Source organism: Piliocolobus tephrosceles, chromosome 7 (genome assembly GCF_002776525.5).
Source record: "Piliocolobus tephrosceles isolate RC106 chromosome 7, ASM277652v3, whole genome shotgun sequence".
NCBI classification, from domain to species: domain Eukaryota; kingdom Metazoa; phylum Chordata; class Mammalia; order Primates; family Cercopithecidae; genus Piliocolobus; species Piliocolobus tephrosceles.
In genome coordinates, this window is record NC_045440.1 from 143,089,925 (window position 1) to 143,107,048 (window position 17,124).

Genomic DNA, 17,124 nt, shown 5'->3' on the forward strand with positions numbered 1-17,124 from the left:
GGCATTCCAAGCAGACCAAGGAACAAGGGCCAGACCCTGAGTAAGGAGGACACTTGGTGCCCTGAAGAGGCCAAGAGATGATTGTGGCCGAGGGGCAGAGAGCCCTGGAGGAGCGTGTTGGAAGGTGAGGTGGGGTGGCTACGCCAGGCCTCACAGCATCTTGTAGTCCGTGTCGAACGATTCAGACAATAGGCTTCCTCTGCCCCCTCCTGGCTTCTTGTTGGCTGAGGATACCAGTATCCTGGTCGTGGTGGGAGCTATCGTGGATCAGAGAACGTGGAAGCTGGTGTTGTCATCACCCAAGCAGAGAGGGTCCAGATTGGATTCACAGCAGAGATTTGAGCCCTTACTCCCAGAGTTTGACTGGCACCTCCAATCCCACTGTGAAGCCCCAGGGTGTGGGCTCTGAAGGAGCTGGGGGTGGGAGGGTGTAAGGGTTTATCTGTAGAATATTGTTATAATGGGTCTGGTTCACCTAGGTGAAATGGGGAGTGCAGGTGACAGACAGACGGGGGTGGTCCGCGGCGCCGCACCCTGGAGCTACCGCTCTGCATTGCTGGTCTTGTCCAGTGTCCTCTGCCCAGCTACTGGAGGATGCCTGGTGTGAGTGAGCCGGCGTGGAAATGGGCTGTTGAGCCAGTGAGGGGAGGCACAGAGGTTGTCACCAGTCAGGTGAGGGATGCCCAGGCACAGGGAACAACAGATGCAAAGGCAGTTTCCTGTAACCTGCATTCCCTGCCTGACATAACTGATTAAACACAAACTGTTGCTCATTCTTCCCTATCCGGACTTCAAGGGGAGGTGGCCTGTGAGTTGAGCTTGTCATTACAGCAAATAAGCATGCTGAGGGGATTGCAGACTGTACAGTGAGAGGCAGTGAGGAGCAGCAGTTATCTCATTGTATTTGAATGATGATGAAACACTCACTAATTGTGCTGGGGCCTGGGGATACAATCTGCCAAGCAATTACACCCAGCCAGGCCTTCCCAGATAAGCTGTTGCAGGCGGGTGGGAATAGCATTTCTAGACCACCTTCCACGTGAGGCAGGAACAGACAGGAGGACTACCTGGTGTCCCTTTCCCCTAGGGTTTGGTCTCTGCAGGGTCAGTCCCACCTGCCTCCTTTGTGAGGCCTAGACCAGAGCTCCTGGGAGGACTGTGGGCATCTTCCAAGGATGGCGCATCCACCATGGCAACAGCACAGTGATTGACTCTAGGGTGGCCAGCTGTCTTGGTCTCCCTGGGACTTAGGGGATGGAGAATGTGGGATCTTCGATGTTCACACCAGGACAACCCCTAGCAATTTTGACTTCCTCAGCCTTTCTCCCGTACACATTCAATGTGTGCCAGGCCTGGCTGAGCCTTTCAAAGATTTATGAGGGAATGTGGGTTTTTATGGGTTGTTTTTTTGTTTTGTTTTTTTTCTTCAACAGCTGGAGGGGCCCTGCTCACAGCGGCCTCAATTCCTGTAAGCTACCCCCCATCACTCTAGGCAGACCCCCAACTGACATTCCTCCAGGCCTTGCAGTTGATCAGGGTTCTAACAGGAAGCAGATGGACATCCAAGTGTTTCCTTCGAGAGAGTTCCTGAAGATCCTATTAATAGAGGTAAAGGCAGAGTTAAGGGAACCAGGAATGGAGAGTGGGGCACCCGGGGTCTGGGAACCTTGGGAAGCCTCTTTCCACTTTGGAAGCTGCAGGGGTCTTAGGATGGGGGCTTGCTAGACCCCAGAAAGTGATGGGCCACTCCTTGACAAGGCAGCAAGGGATTGAGAGTTCATAGGTATCTTGGTATCTTTCTCTCCACCCTCCCGTCTTTTATCAGTGTCTCCCACTGGCCAACTCCAAAGGGAAGCCAAAAGTGGCCTGGAAGATGCCATCCTAGAATCAGCCTCCCAGGCATAGAGCAGGAAAAGGTGGGCAGAGAACAGATCTAGAGGAAAGCCAGTACATACACCAGAAAGGTAACCCAGAGCTGAGCCTTGGAGCCTGAGTTCAAGTGCCAGGGCCAACCAGTTACTTTCTCCAGAGATGGAAAGTATTCTCTGTGTCCTAAGCTATCACACAAGGATAATGTCACCTATTGTGTGGGGGCACTGAGGCATAAAAGAGTAGAGCATACTGGTATGTGTGTTGGGGAGAGTGGTCTGTCACCTGTTTGGAGAATGAGAGTAGGGTTTTTTTCTACCCTTATCAGATTGAATTTGATTCTCTCACAACACAGGTAAATTACCTGGCATAGCACCTAATATGAAATATCTTTTTTGGTTTCTGGACCCTGCTGCTGCTTGTGAGATTTTAGACTTAAGTAATTTGACTCAACCTCCCCTTTGGTAAATAAGGATTGTTATTTAAATCTGTCCCCCAAAATTCATTGTTAAACTTAATCCCCAACACAATGGTATTGGAAGGTGGGGCCTAATAAGAGATTGAGCCATGAGGGTGGAGACCCCAGGAATGGATTAACTCAAAAGTGAGTCTTGAGAGTGGGTTTTAAAAGCAAGCTTGGCCCCTGGTGCCATCTCACACACTCTTGCTTCCTCTTTCCACCCTTTAGCTGTAGGATGACCCTTACCAGGCAACACCATGCTCTTGGACTTCCCAGCCTCCAGAACCATGAGCTAAATAAACTTCAATCCTGTATAAATTACCCAGTTGGTAGTGTTCTGTTATAGCAACAGAAAACAGACTAAGACAAGGATAAAAATGGCACCTGTCAGATAGGTTCCAGGCATGTTCTAAATATCTCTTTAATCCTCACAATGAACCTATCAAGCACCACATAAAGGCCAGCTGTGGCTATCACTTTTGTTGTTGCTGCTGGTATTAGGTTTAAATGAAATACCTCATGTAGGTCACTTAGTAGCCTCCCAAAAAATGACTAGCTCCATTTTACAGAGGAGGCACTTGCATAGCTTTTTTATGTGTTAAACTTAGCTAGACTACAGTCCCAGTTATTCAATCAAATGCTAATCTAGATGTTTCTGGAAAGATACTTCATAAGTGTGATTAAAGGTCATAATCAGCTGACTTCAAGTAAGGAAGATTGTCCTAAGTAACCTAGGTGTGCCTGATTCAGTCAGTTGAAAGGCCATAAGAGCAGAGCTGAGGCTTCCTGGATGGAAAAGACATTCCACATAGGGATACCACTTTTGGCCCATGCCTGAGAGTCCCAGCCTGCTGATCCCGGAGGCCAGCCCTGCAGATTTCATACTTGCCTAGACCTCACAATCATGTAAGTCAACTCCTTCCAATAAATCTCTTAATATGTTTCCTAATGGCTCTGCTTCTCTGGTGGGATACCTAGCTGATACAACCTCTGAGCCCTTGAGAGGGTGTAAGAAACTTGCCTAGGACTTGTTCTGCAAGAGGTGGAGAGCTAGAATTAGGATTCAGGCCTCCTGACCCCAAGCCCTGCTCTCTCCCATTAACTGTAGAAGACTGACTGTGTGGCCAGGGGGTGGCCTGATCTCCAGGGCTCACAGGTAAGCAAATATTAATTTCTTCCCTGCCATTACCCCAAATGCTCCTGAACTTCATACCTCATTCCCTTTCCATGGCCAGCACTGTGAGCTGCATTCCAGAATAAAAGGCAGAGCCATTGGCTGGCAGGACAGGAGGAAGGGAGCAGCCCTCAAGGGCACCAAAGCCCCAGACCGTAGCCCAGGCCCCTGCACCTGCCTGCTCAGAGGACGCCTTCGGAAAAATCCTTACCCCCAACATGCTAACTTTTCTTTAAAACAAGATGCCACGTGCCCCCACCCCCCTTCAAAAAGCATCTATTCCTGGTGTCCCACTGGGGCGTTGCCATGGCAACAGTAAAAACCAGAGGCCCAGCAAACAGGGCTACTTTTCTTGATGGTTCTTTGGGGACTTCACTGCTCTCAAAGGCTATGCAAGCCAGCTTCATCTTCTCTGAGCACCAGTGAACAAAGACACTCCCTTCCTTTTCTCTTTACCCCAGACCCAGACCCAGACCCTGGGGGCTGAGGATTCTAGCTGGAGGAGCCAGAGAAGAATTGCAGAGAATCCCAAGTTCTGATCGTAGGGTCAAAGCCAAGAGTGGATTCAGCACCCCCTTTGCAGTTTGTGCCAAGAGTCAGGATAGTGAGGTTCCCCAAGAAATAATCCAGAGCTGTTAACTCCTTGAAGGTAAAGATGGGTGATTCTTCCAAGGGGAATGGTAAGAGCTAAGAGCTGCTGTGTCTGGTCACATCAGCAGAACCACATTCAAGCCAACCATCCTGTAATGCTAGGAAGTTAGATCACGGGACAGCTAGGGGTGGGGACTCTCATTCCACTCCAAGATTGCACGTGTCAACAGCAATCACCACCCCCAGGGTCCAGCCCTACTCCAACTCATCCCTATTTGTCAGTGTAAGTTGGCATCTGCACTAGGTACTACAGCATGTGATGGCAGGTCAGGTGAGTCTGCAGTGGATGTGAGAGTGGCTAACAGGAGCAGAGGGGACACATGGACTGCACATTGCATCCTTGCCATGTTTTATTGACCCCACAGAGCAGGCATGTCAAGTCTGCACCAAAGCCCCAGACCTTATTGTCTTACCATTGTTAGCCATAACCCCTGCAAGAGAGAAATCGAATGAGATCGCTGCGTGGGGCATGCATTCTAACTCCTGGCCTCACAGACCCTGGGGTCCTGAAAAAGTGGGGAGGACCAGCAGGCAGGAGTTTGTTCCCTCTTCGTGCCCCCCACCTCCATGTGCCATTCTACAGATGTCCAACCTGCCTTTGATTTTGCCAGAGACCTCTGGCTGAGCCAGGCTCAGCTGACCTAAGGCAAAGTCCAGGAGGATAAGGACAGCCAGAGGGGTGAGAGCATCACAGGGTCTGTTGCTGGGTGTTGGGAGGCCTAGGGAGTAGAGGCCATCTTCACATCCAAAGAACATAGCAGGGATTCAGCCACAGGGGCCTCCTGGGCCGCGAGCTCAGATATGTTTCTGCCTGAAGCCTCAGCTCTCACCCATCAGCAGCTGGAATGTTCTTCCTGCCCCCGTCTGTTCAAGCTCACTTTTCCAGTGGAGAACAGTCCTGACTGCCAACTGTGTACAGCCACCTGTTTCCTGCTGGGCTCCAAATCCCCTACTGTTTTTCTGTGTTCCATGACACTGCTTCAAACATATGGTATAATTATCTGTTATGGTTTTTTCTCACCCCGTGATGGACTATAAGTTCCTCAAAGGCACTTGTGTATCTAATATTCACATCCTGAGTCCCTAGAGTACAGTGTCTGGCTTATAATAAGCTCTCAATAACTTTCCTAAATGAGGTGGATCTTTAAGAAGTCTCAAAATTGAGCCCACCTTAGATAATACATATGGTTTTGTGTGAAAGGGACTAGGCATGTACTAACCAAACCCATAAGGCTCATCTGCCTTCCATCAAGGTAGTACTCCAGCCTATTCGGGGTACAACTTTTGGTTAGTACCAAAGTCTCTGATTTGGCCTTTCCTGCATGGCCTTTGGCATAATAACTTTTAATTTATCTGGTGTTCAAAACAAAGGCTGCCATACATCGTTGTACTGGTTGTACAGTGCACAGGTGAGCTCAACTAAGGTGACACAAAGAGGTAGAAATAGGGCCAACCCTCCCTAACCTGTGCTTCTGTGACCTGAAGCTGTGCCAGTGCGTGAACGAATGACTTTGTCTTCCACGAAGGTGCCACTGCTTCCTGGACCCTGTGCCCACTGGACAAATCCCAATAGAGGTGCATGTTTCCAGAGTGCACGTCATGCTTCAATAAAAGTTAAGTTTTGATGGGGGGAGGGGGGTGGGAAACTTGGATCTAGAACTGCTTCCAGGAAAGGTATGGGTTGATGTTGAATGGACCATTAAAAAATGGGGTATGGGGTGACCTTTAGATTTCTTCCCTCATAGTAGGGCCATCCTCACTTGCTGAAGTAGGCCCATTCCTTGGGGTGGGGGGATTGTCCCAGTAGGAAACCTGGCATCAGAAGGTGCCCAGCACAGTGTGTGGTGATCGAGCAATGCTCACTCCTAAGTTAAGAAAATACTTTCCTTTCCTAGATCGCTTACATTATCTTTCCCAAGATCTCTGCCTGGGCCAAGACTTGTACCTCGTTCTCCTGATGAGATGCTCTAGTGATGATCATAATGACATTTTGTCCACTTAGTCCAGGCTGTCTGGGTGCAGTGTGTCGAGCAGGCAGGGTCCACCAGGACACAGATGGCAGAGTCTGGCTGGGTAATTTGTGGATGCTTTAATGAAGGGACTATTTTCCAAAGCTCAGCAGAATATAAGGAAACAGTAAAGGATAGTGCCGTACCCAAGACTGACCTCCTTAGGCCAGGAAGAAAGGGCAGTGCAGAACCTGGAAACCAGAGGCAGTGTGGAGAGGGCCTCCTGGCAGAGGCTGAGGCCCTTGCTTTAGAAAACATCCAGACCACAGAGTTGCCACAGGGGAAAGGGAATAAATCCTCCCTCCCTCTTTCCTCCAACCTCCTGACTTCCTGCCAGAGCTCCGCATTGACCAAGCCTACATGGAAGACACACAGGTTTGTGTCCATGGACACAGGGCAGAGTGGATAAAGGCGGAGAGGGATTTGGAGGGGAGAATAGAAGATTCCCCCTACAATGAGTCAGGCTGCTAGAGTCTGTCATTGCATCCAAGCTCACCTGGTTTATTAAAAACTGATGAGCTTGCATTAGCCAGGAGAAGGGACAGGAGTGGATCTGGCCATGGGGGTGATTTCACCCAGGACTTAAGGACTCTTAGACCTTGCAAGATGCCTGAATGCTGGCTTCCTCCCCTCTAGTCAACTGCCTCGGGGACAGACAGCTCTTCCATCCAGTTCCTGTTAGGAAAGAATAGGGAGAGCTCCAAGTGGTCAATTTGTGACTGGAGTCTGTCCCCAGAGCCGCCCCTGGCCCAGAGGACACACTGCCATCATTAGCTCAGCCTGCGTGAAGGTCCGCCCTCAGTCCTGGCTGGGGGCGAGGTCTATTACCAGTGTACAGGTTCTGCCCATTGCTGAGTGTCTATTCCAATAATGCATTCCAGAACTTGGTCAGCAGCCACAGGATGAGTTGGGAGACCCATGATACCCACTTTGAGATGGACCTGAGCTACAGCCCCATGGATCACCTCACTCTGTAATCACCTCCTCTGACTGCTAGATTCCAGGATTCCTGGAATCAGTGCCAGTTCAGAGCCAGGGTCTGGCAATCCCCAAAAAGTCTGATCTTTCTCCTTTCTCCCAGTGCACTGTGTCCCTAGTAAATGGCCATAGCTGCCTTCGAGAAAGGCTATGAGAAAAATTCACAGGATAAATGTGTGGCAGTGTACCAGGGTCCTTCCTCAGGGACACCAGGTCTCCCTTTCATTCAAGGGGTTCTGGGTCTGTACTCTGGCTCAAGTCTGGGCTATTGCAAGGAGCAGCAAAAAGGGGCAGGTGCCGGGCAAATAAACACACTAGAAGCCACTTTCCATGGTAGACGTACAGCCAACAGGAACACGTTCCGGCATGCATACAGCTGAACTAAAAATAACCACAAAGGCAGTGTCTCAGAGTGCCTGGCACATAGCTGCATTTATTACAAGCATTACATACATTATCTCAGTAGGTGCTTTGACTCACAGGGAGATGTTAATAATTCCTCAAAAGCGCCCTGTTTACACGAGAAGCCTGAGGTTCAGCAAGGGTAAGCAGCAGGACCACCTGGCATCTGTATGACTTGGAGGCACTGAGCCTGGAAACAGACCCAGTCCCCGCCCCAGGGAGCACTGACCTTCCCCAGTCCCTGCCGGGCCCTGCAGGAGGGCCAGGTGAGACCGTTGCAGACGGGGGAACCCCACGGGGCGCAGGCTCTCTGAGTCTGTTTATTAACGCGATTCTTGGTTGGTGAGGCTGACTCATTTGAGCTGCCAGGCAGTGGACTTGAACTTCTCAGGCGATTTCCCCAACTGAGTGACAGACCTTCTAGCTCTGCGGCCCGGCCTTTAAGAGGTTGTGTGGGCTATGCCAGCGAGCCATGCACCTTGAGCTCCATCCAAACCGTTCTCTCTTTGGATGAATGAGTCGGCTCTCAGGCAGACTTGGCAGGATTAGAATCACAGCTGAGGCTTGATTGGTTCCTTATAGCCACCAGCTCTAGACACGTTTTGAAAAGCGAGATCTGGATTTTTATCCGAAGCTGGTGCCATTCTGATTCAACCTTTGCCACTGCTGGTTAAGAGATGCTGAGGATCCAGGGAAGGATGAGACTGCCTCACTTACAGGAGAGAGCTGTCGTCGTCCTCTGATGGGGCCGCCCACACAGTCCTGTTTTAAGGAGGAAACACAAAGAATTGAAAGTGAAAGTCACATTTAAAATGGAAAAGGCTCTATGGACTAAATATTTCACCCTGGATGAGGGTAAAACTGGAGTGGGCAATACGTAACCCAGATAATTAAGACCCCCTGCTCCTGATGTAAGATTTTATTGCATGTTGGAATCTCTATAGAGACTCCTCTTATTGTTTGGGAAGATGATGTCAGCCAGTCATTAACTCATTTATCACGAACCTGCATGTGCCAGGCACTGACCGCCTAAGGAACGGTGTCCCCAGGAACAAACATGGAGCAATCAGGATAGGCTGACAACGGTTACGACATAGTGGCTTATGAAGGTTTTTTCTCACCGTGTGAGTCCAGCGTAGGCCAGCTGGGGAGTCCCCACCTTACCTCCTCTCTTCAGGACCTGGGCTTAGCAGCCACTATCTTGAAACTTGCCTGTCAGTGCAACAGAAGGAAAGAAAATCCTGGAGGCTCTCTCACAGTTCAGGTTGAAGCCGGGAAGTGATCTGTGCCGCTTCACCTGTGATTCATCGGCCAGAACTAATCACATCACCGCACCTACCCAGGGGACCAGGAAGTGCAACCTTGACAAGCCTGGAGGGTGCAGAGGTGGGAGGGGCTGCTGCACAGCCTTGCTGACCACAGGCATATAGGATGGGTTGGTGATGAATGCCACCAGTGTTCCGGGGAAAACGGATCATCAGATTTGCTCAGGAACCCCTAGGTTGGCAAAGTTCAAATTTTTCTTTAAGACAGTAAATGCTGTGAGATATCTTGTGGTGTGGGTTGTAAATCTGCACAAAAGGGACTTAGAACACAGCAATGCCTGTTACATTTTTCTGGAGGGTGATGGAGGACCTTGTAGGACCAGCATGCTATGGAAAGCATTTTAGGAGATGCTCTGAAGATTACTGGAAAAGAACTTAGCACACAATGCCTACCACACGATGATAGGAACTACTTAGCACAGATGATCTCCTATGTCTTACTTGATAACGTCTACTTGACCATTTGCAGATGAGCCAAGTGACCAAGGACCCAGGGATACTAAATGGTAGGGCTCACCCCTCTGGGTTGCTTGTGAGAATCATAAAGAAGTTCTGATACTGCTGATTCTAGAGCATAACACAGAGGTGCTCACATGTGAAGGAGCTCATTTGAAAATTGGCATCTGCAAACTGGAACATCTACTGTTGTGGCTCTTAATTGATAGGATTTTCCACTTGCAGAAAGGGAGAGTAAAACCTTTGAAAACTCATTCTTTACATGGTGGCGTATTGCTGCCAATCACGACTTCTTTGTCACCGTGGTTTCAGTTGCCCTAGAGCATAACTGCTTCTTCCTCAAGTGTCCTGTTCAGGGACCTCACAAATAAGTATGCTGTGTATTCCTGCTGTGGTGTGCTCCTACAGCTCTCGTCAGACCGTCCCAAATGTAGCCTGCACAGAACTTAGTAAAAATCTCACCACATGATGGAGGAACAAATCAAGATATGCAGAAAAGTATTTTAAGTGGCCGTTATTTCCCGTAACAGGTGCATGGTGATAACAGTGAGGACAGTGATGAAGATTCCCTGGAATATGCTCCACAGTCTCCTGCCTGCCCACTGCCCCCCATTCCTCATTTGGGCAGCAGCACAAGCCCCCGTGTGTTTGAACTGAATGACCAGCAGCAGGGGGATGGTGGGGAGAGGGGAAGGTGCTGATGTGTGGGGTTAGAATCTCAGGTGTCCTGATCAGAGTTCTCATTAGGGAGCAAAAGGAAGTTGTGGATCCTGCACTGATCAGCCAGGGACTCGAAAACGCCTCATCCACGACTGCCCTGGGTGTCCCTCTGAGCTGAGTGGGCCTTGGCTAAAATAACAGAAAAGACAAGAAAGGAATTCAGCCATATTATCCCTTGAAGATTCTGGAAAGCACAGAGTTCTTAGGAAGCACTAATCTGGTTCACTGAGGATAGAAACTCTTCCAAAGAGAAGAGAAATAGAAATTGTCTTAAGTCATAAACCAAGAGCCAGCCCTGCTGTGGATCCCCCACTCCACATTCTTGGAGCCACTGGACCCCAGGATGCAGTTTAGTAACAGGCCCTGCCTGAGTTGGACGGTTCCACAGCCTCTCTGAGCTCATGTCAGGGTGCTGGGGACCTCGGATCCATCTCTGAGCCAGGGAGTTCTCCTTCAGAGCCAGCGCAGGTCACGAGACTGTTTGGGGTAGGAGGAGCAGAGGAAGAGAAGGATGCAAGAGCCTCACTGGCTCTCCAGGGCGCAGACTCTGACTTCATCCCATCATTTAGGTATTCGGGAAATGCTGAAGGACTATTGTCTGCAGACTTGGCTCTAGGGTAGAGCCATGAATGAATAAAGCAAGTGAAAGTCCCTGCCCTCTGCCCCATGGGGCTCATGCTCCCCTGGGGGAGACACAAGAGACATGTCAAATGTTTAGTAGTGGCAGATGGTGATCAGTGCTAAAGCAGAAAGCAGGCTGGAGAGGCACCCTCCAAGAAGGTCACATCTGAGCAGAGACACTGGGACGGGAGAAGGTGGGGTGAAAAGAGCTGCTGGTAGAGGGAACAGCAGGTGGGGGTGCCACGTGGGCGCATCTGCACGCCATGGAGAGCACAAGCCGGGCACGCAGATAGGAGCAAAGCTGACCAGTAGGAAGGACCTGGCTTCTAGCCCAGGCATCCACAGAAGGGTTGAGAAGAGAAAGCAATCTGTCCTTATTTACATTTTAAGAGGATTTAAGACCCCAAGTCACAATGCAGAGAACGGAACACCCAGGAGTAAGTTTTTCCGTATGTAAATTAAGTCTCAATCACTAAGAATTAAAATTTTTACCAGGGCTCTGGCCCATCTGTTTCCTGGATGAGCCCTGGGTAGGTGCCCTGGGGGAAGCCAAACAGAGCTGAGCAGGTAAGCAGGGAAAGAGGAGGCATGGCCTCCAAGACAGGCAAAAAGCAGCCTGGCTTTGTGTGGCCAGGTTCAGGAACATGACCTGTGGCCATGGTCTGCTTTTGACCAGCATCTCCCATTAATCTCTGGGACAGCTGCTGCAGCATCACCTGAGTGCTCTTTAGAAATGCACCTTCTCAGCCCCATCCTAGATCCAGACTAAGGGCACGACCCAGAAACCTGTCTTCATGAGCCTTCCAGGTGGAGCTCGGGAGCCCCAAGATTGGGCAGCTCCTATGGAGCTGGAGGGAGCAGATTTGCCTTCGATATAAAGAACACTGAGCACCTGTTAACTGCCTCATCTTCCCTTGTGTCCATACACACACCAGTGAAAAAGGGCAGCATGGTTTCTCATTTTTAACTCAGATTCCTTGGCCACGAAAGAAAAACAAAAATCAGCAAATCTGGTCTCGGTACAGTTGAGGTCAAACTCTTGGTTTGGTTTCATTGCCTTCTGGAAATGGTGCTCATCTACTTTCTGGTTCCTGGATCCAATTCAAGCTGCACAATATAACTGAGTCAGCACATAAAATCCAAGAAGGATAGTCTCGTATTTTAAGGCAAATTCCTTACTTGATCAAGGTTGTTAGGGGAAAGGCCTCAGAGCAGGCCTGTCCACAATGAGGAAGACCAAGAGCAAACAGGGTATACGGCCAGGACTGTCCACCTTGCTCTCTGCTTTCAGAATGTGGTTTACAGGCAGGAAGACGAGGCATCAAAGCAGGTCTTTTCCAACCTTTCTCAGTGAAGAAAGACCAAGATACATTTGTAAACGTGCCATAGAGATTTTAATGGAAAAAAATTAGAAAAGTGCATTGTACAACACCACATTAAATGATTTTTTTCTGTAAAGACATTGTAAAATATATACAGGGCTGCGTACCGCACTCGTTACAAAAGAAAGATGCAAACCCTTGTGTAAGTTACATACTCTACATGGGCTGGATGTCTACTTGGACTTGTAAACATTGGTGACTAGGTTTTTTAAATATTAAGTAAGCTGTGACAATAATAAATACATCTGATATTTGATGGTTGTCTCATTCTGTTGAACTTCAGAATGGCATTCTAAGGCCGTTTGTGAAGGTGTGCCATCTCTGCAGACAGAGAAGGCCAGAGAAGATGAACAAAAGAAAACAAACAGAAGCAGTAGGCTCCTTTCGAATTTGGTTCTCTGTGGATGAGTTTGAACTGCTGATTTTTGCCAAATGTGATACAGCTTCCCACCAAAGGCCTGACACCTTGACCACAGTAGGGCCCGTTCAAATCCCACTCACCAAGGTAGGAAGCTGGGTCCCTGCTAAGTGTCCAGGACCAACCATTTCATCCTCCTGGAATGTGAACACACAGTCCCAAGGTGATTAAGCCCATTTCTGCTAGAACTTTCCTGATTTCCATCACCCTCCCACAGGGAGTGCCCTGGCAGGCCTCTGGTAGCATCTTCACAAGAACCAAATCCAGGTCCCGTTACTGCACAGTCACAAAAATGCCCAGCAATGCTGGGGGCTGGAGAGGAGGAACACAAATCCAAAGACCCACAGATATCCAGTCAATGCACATGCGCACACATACCACAAATGGATGCACGAGGGTCCATATCCCCATACCCCACCCTCCCCAGGAGGCACCCCATGAATATATGCCAATCATTTTGACGGGTGTGAGTTCGGAACTAATTCAAGCTTAATTTCTTCCATGCCTGGAGTCACGACAAGTTTTCTTTCTTTTTGATGTTTTAAGGTACAAGGATACACGGTTGGCTGAAGTCAAAATTACTGTACATCTAAGAGGGATTATCAGCAATTTCTTGGCCTGCTGGGAATGGACTAGAAGTTTTTTCTCCTTAATTCAGTGGTTTAAGTTCTACTCATCTTTGACATCTCTGTCCCGTGTCTCTGTTTAACTGCAAGCTGCCTCAGCCATGTTTTTGGATATACCTGATATCTTAAAATCTCCCAAGTGGGGCTAATCTGTTTTCTTATTTAAATTTTAATCAATGAAATCAACAGTTTTGCCTAACCCAGTGCAATGTCTATTTAGTGGACATTTCTGATAAAGCAGAAGATGGACTGAGATGATCTCACAAGGTCCTTCCCCACCACCCCCCCACCACACACACACACAAAACGGCTGTCAAAATGCTATTTGTGGGCTGAACAAACAAATATATAATTAGCCTTTTTCAGGAGTGTGCTCCTCTGAGGAGCTATCAAATTATAGAGAAATCGTGTTAATTGTGGGTTCTGCTTCACTGGGTTCCCACTAATCGTGTTTTTCCTTTCATCATATTTTTCCACCCAACTTCTAAAATTCCAAGTGAGAAAGTAAAACAGTTGCTGAGACTTGTTCTGGTTCCCATTCCTGCTCCCTGCTCCTTGGCCTTGCTTCTAGACTCCGTGCACTGGGGAGGCTGTGGTCCGTTGGCATCTTAGTCCTGTGAAGGCAAGGACTTGATCGTCTAGATCACCATCCTGGTCCCCTCTGAGGCTGACAGGCAGCACATGCTCAACGTGCTCAGTCAATAGTGGCTGGAGAAACGGCTGAATCAGCAGCCGGAGTTGCACAAAGGGGCCCCCGGGAGCTGCCAGGCCCACTGTTGCAGCAGCTCATGCCTCGTAGATGTGTCTTCTGGGAGAAGTGGACTTTGGTTCCCTGGAGCATGCTTTCACCCACACCACTGTCCAGGCATCTGTGTCACTGGGGACTGGGTGCTGGGGTCATCAAGGACACCCCATCTGATGGGAAAATCCAGCAGAAGGATCAAAAGTGCTCTGTGGGGACAGTCTCCAGTGAGAGGATAGGGAGTCTACAGAACTAATCTACCTGAAACAGGTGATGTCCTTGGGAGAGAGGATCTGGCCCCTGTGTAGGAACCCAACCCAGTGCTGGAAAGACTGGGCCCTGTCTCTCCAAATTCTCCCACCGAAATGTCAGTCCAGTATGTGACTACACTCTCACTTCATCCTCACCAGTATCTGCCTGGAAGACACCTGCCTCTTATCTCACCTGGCCATTTCATCTTTAGTAGGAGGGGAAAAATGACTTGCCAAGGCCAAGTGGTCCTACCACAGATGAGGAGGGAAAGGAACCAGAGTTGGGTGCTTACGAAGGCCCCTGATGTCTACACCACCCAGTGCCTGGTGGCTAGAAGAGGCAAGGCTGTGAGCTCAGACTTTAAGAGGCAAAGACTCATGGCTGAGGCTTACAAGACCTCCCTCCTCAAAATCAAGCACTGCTCTCTGGATGCATAGAGGACTACGAGGAACTGACTCCCCCTTCTGTTTCCCAGCTGGACCCTTCAGGTGCCAGGACCAACTGTCACCACATTGAGGGAGGTGCTGTGACAAGAAGGACAAACCCTGCCTCCCCACGGACTCCAGATTCCCTGCCACCCTGTGAGTCCCACACAAAGCTTCAGACAAAACCCAGGCACACCCTGGGGGCAGATTCCCACCCAGTGTTTTGGATGTTTTATCCAAAACATGCTACAGCAGCATCTGCAGAACAGGGGTTTCCACCCCCCGTCCTTCCAGAACAGTCCTGTCTTCCAGATCCTTCTTTCACAGATGGGAAACGAAGGCTCGGGGGGACATGTTTGCCAGATGTGTTTGAGCATCGCTGTGCTTCTCCAGCTCCTTGTCAGATCTACCTCCCGGGACAGGCGGCCAGCCTGGGTCACGCCACAGTGTGGGAGGGTTCGGCAGAGGCTCTTCCACCCCCCGTCGCAGAGCCCTGTCCTGTGCTCTTCCACCCCCCGTCGCAGAGCCCTGTCCTGTGCAGGGACTGCTGCAGGCTTTGTGGGGCGGGGTGGAGGGATGCCTGCACCCTCCGGCCACATTCTACTACACAACGTACTGCATGCTCAGGTCCACCAGCCCACCCTTCAGGCCAGAGACCCACTACTGCTAGTCTCGGATCTGCCCTCTGGGGGTCACTGTTGTAGAGAAAAGACGGACACAGCTCTGGGTGATTAATAACTAACAAAGGCTTCATCTGAACATGGCTCTTGGCTTATGGTTTTGTCTGTGGTGCTGAGCCCAGAGCTGGGCTTTCGAACCGAGTGAAGGAACTGGCAGACTCAGCACATCTTTTTCTGGCTGACCTGGTGCTCCTTCCTCTCTGATGCCTGCCCATGTGAGATGCCCACTCCCCCGCCCCGCGTATGTATTTGATTGACCTGGAGATGACACCCCCTCCATCTTCCTCCTGAGACATGCCCCAATCTATGGCCCTTCCTTATGGCAATCTGAGGGACCCGTCCCACCCCGCCCCGCAAGCTTCAGGATAGGTACCTGGAAATGTGCAGTCAGGACACCTGACTTGGAGTTCCAGCTTTGCCACTTTTCTGAGCCCTGTCACCCCATATGCCAAGTGGGAGTGCTCTGCGCCCCCACCGCCACCCCCACCCCCACCACCACCCCCCCCACCACTGAGCATGAAGAGTGAGAGTGTGCCCCTGGGAAGAAACATCTTCACCTGCACAGTGCTACACTATAGGCAAGTCTAAGAGGTTTGGGCCCCAGCTGAGCTGACCGGAGGCAAGGCCCTTTGCTGGGCCAAGTGGCCCTCAGAAGGCAGTGGGGGGACATATTCTCCCAGGAAGCAAAGAGAACCCTGGAGTGAGGACAACCCAGAGGAGGACACAGCAGGGTGGAACAGCGGCTTCGGGCCAAGCCCAAAGGTAAATGCTGGGCAGGAGCAGGCCCCTCTCTCACCAGGAAGGGGTGAGCTCCAGGGGCCAGGCCTGTGGGCTGCTCTGCAAATACTGATGGCTCACAGCTCAACTGGCTAAGGCTTTCTTCCTTTAGAGCAGGGTACCTCCTGTGGTGAGGACGGGAGGAGAGCCTACCAAGAAATTAAGCAAAGATTGCAAAGGGCTGTTGGTTAATTAAGGATCCATGGATCCATACGTCATTAAAAATAAAGCATCTGAGATTCACTTGCAACAGAAGGTGTCGGGGGACAGATTTTCCAATGCAGCTGAAGTCAGCCCAGCCAGTCCTCCCAGACCGTCCTCCCCAGACCGGCGTTCTGTCCATGGTGGACACTGGGCTGGGGTGAAGTGGGCCTTGGGAGCCTGGCCAGACCCTTTAGTCTAGAAGTTAGAAAACTCAGGCCCAGAGGAGTGGGGTGCCTTGCCCTAGGTCACACAGCAAATCACAATGAGAAAGTCTGAGTTTTGATTCCACCCATGTTCCCTAGACTTGACTTCTTTCCTGTGCATCATCCCACCGTCCCACCCTCACCCCAGCCTCTGCCCTCCCTCAGCTTCTACCACCCAAAGGCCTCATCTCAAAATCAAGCTCATATTTCTAAGTCCTGATGGGGACAGCTTTGTACCCAGAGCTTCTTACCAGGAGCTGCTACCCCTGGGTCACCAGTACTCACCATGACAGTAGGCACTCCTGGATCATCTGACACCCTCAGAGGACCCTGTGCTGGGTGACAGACCCACAGAGAGGTCTCATCTCCTGGGGGTGGGGGGAGCAAGTGCCTACAAGGCCTTAGCCAGCTTCAGTCCCAGAGGGCACAGATGCAGGGGGTCACGATCACTGTTGTTCATGAAATCAATCAGGAAACAAGTTCCTCATGCCAAGTAAGCATAAGAACCTATTTTATACCACATTTTCCTTTTGTTAGTTTCATGCTAGTCTTTGGTAAAACCGGCAGAAGACTTCGTCAGGACAAGACCCCAGGATGCTTAAGTGAAAGACCAAGATCTTCTCCAGAAAGTTCCCTATATGCAAATTGGAGCTAACGTCCACCACCTGTCAAAGAAAAACAACCCCATCCAACCAAGAGGCTACCACAGAATTCAAGTTTGGTGTGAGACTCCAGTATCTATTTTAAGAA

At 50.1% G+C, this 17,124-nt stretch overlaps 1 protein-coding gene across 1 annotated transcript in view; it reads right to left on the reverse strand.

The window, feature by feature from the left end:
* Positions 1–7,548: 7,548 nt before the first annotated feature.
* Positions 7,549–17,124, reverse strand: part of KCNK9 (potassium two pore domain channel subfamily K member 9) — a 102,949-nt gene continuing 93,373 nt past the window's right edge. The window contains exon 4 of the mRNA XM_023228129.3: positions 7,549–8,305. The gene's annotated coding sequence lies outside the window, so the exon portion shown is untranslated. The remainder of the gene's footprint in view (positions 8,306–17,124) is intronic.